General features: G+C 35.2%; 1 long non-coding RNA gene across 1 annotated transcript; it reads left to right on the top strand.

The window, feature by feature from the left end:
- Window positions 1–6: 6 nt before the first annotated feature.
- LOC112080223 (uncharacterized) lies at window positions 7–1,732 on the top strand. The gene is made up of 3 exons (XR_002896142.2): window positions 7–270; window positions 593–714; window positions 1,420–1,732. It is a non-coding gene; the product is annotated as an uncharacterized lncRNA (long non-coding RNA).
- Window positions 1,733–1,738: the final 6 nt, after the last annotated feature.

Genomic DNA, 1,738 nt, shown 5'->3' with positions numbered 1-1,738 from the left:
GTCCAAAACATTTAAGCCGACAAAAACATCACCAACTCATCATTACCAGTGGGGATTGATGCTGTCAAATGGCGAGGAAAAGGTTGCAGCCTCAAATACTGAGTATTTCGAGCGAAAGGGAGCCGAGCATTCACCTAGCTCAGCATCAGTGAACATGGCTATGGCTAACGAGTCGAAAACAGTACGCAGAAATGGAGAGCTAAGCGAATGATAGCTAGATGGTAGGAAGGCGTGACAGGCCGCATCCTGAACGTGTACTTGGATGTGTAGGTAAATAAGCAATTTCGTATTTAATTATGCCAAGAGGCATTCATTGACTTTTGAATGCATATTTTTTATGCTATAGATAGCAAGCCTTGTGTGTTGTGTATTTGTATGGGTTGCATGCGATATCTGCTAGCTAAATAGCAGAATGTTATACCAAAAGCTGTCAGTTTTGCATGTAAGCGCTTCTTTGCAAAACCCCCAATGTTTGTCAAAGCAATATGCAACCCAAAGTTAGTAGCTCCCGTAGCTAGTATTGTGCAATTATGCAATTTTTTGCAGTGGCTGAATAACAGTTGCTGATTCTGAATTTCTGTCCTCCACACAGGATTGGTCATCAACATAATGTGAAAGGCAATCAAAAAGATGCGATTGTGAAATAAAATCCATCTCCCTCCGCTGTCGGGGGAACACATATTTTGACTCATTGACATCTGTCAAAATTCAAAGGTAAGATTTTCCATAACGTGATCAACATTTCGCTGACGTCTTATAAACATGCAATAATAATTCATAATAATTAATGTTTTATTTACAGTTAGGGGGACTTAAAAAGTGTGCCACAGTGCTCAGTTCATACGAAACTATATGCGGTAATACCCTAGTAATAAACAATAAATACATTATAATAACAGTAGTAATAAAATAGTCATTCAGCATACTATACTTACATTTGGAAAACTATTCATTTTAGTAAGACTGACATTTGAAAAAATATATCATTACTAAGTTTTATTTTATTTAACCTTTATTTTAACATGTACGACATTTTGAGACCTAGGTCTCTTATTCAATTGCCCCCTGGATAATACAACATAAATATACACATTGTTAACAAAACCATGTGTAATTTGTTTTGTGGCATCTATGAATGTGATGTTCAAGGTTCATGGTTGCATTTCCATGACCTACTTTATCCCTTTTCAATAATTTAAAAAATACATTGTTTAAAATATATATGTGTGTATATATTATATACCTTTTTTTGTTGTGTGTGAATTATTTTAAGCTAAAGAAAATTCTATTTTATCCTACATACTTTGGTGTATCATAATGGTACAAATGTTGGTGTATTTACAAATGTAAGCTGTTCAATTTAACAGTTTTTATCAAACAGAAATATGTATTTTGACTAATGTAGTCTCTGTTTTTCAGTGAGGAGAAGAAAACATCATCTCTTCCCAGAGAATGAGTGAATAAACTGACGTGGATGAAGGGAAACGATGATATGGATGAAAACACTGTAACTGAAACAGCCAACCAACAGCTGTTGACTGAACTGCTCTCTAATAAAGATTGTTCTGTGCCATAAAACACCAAGAGACCAACAACCAACAACAGACCAACAACAATTGCACACCAAAACAAGGCCTTTTCTCCCCATGAAACTGTACAAAGTGTTTAAYACTAAATAAAATGGCACCAACCCATCAAGATAAAAAGAGAATACGGTATCCACGTTGAAAAGAACTGT

The sequence above is a fragment of the Salvelinus sp. IW2-2015 genome, unplaced genomic scaffold, assembly GCF_002910315.2.
Source record: "Salvelinus sp. IW2-2015 unplaced genomic scaffold, ASM291031v2 Un_scaffold13227, whole genome shotgun sequence".
Lineage (NCBI taxonomy): Eukaryota > Metazoa > Chordata > Actinopteri > Salmoniformes > Salmonidae > Salvelinus > Salvelinus sp. IW2-2015.
The sequence above is the reverse complement of the archived record's forward strand: the minus strand, read 5'-3'. Positions and strand labels throughout refer to the sequence as shown.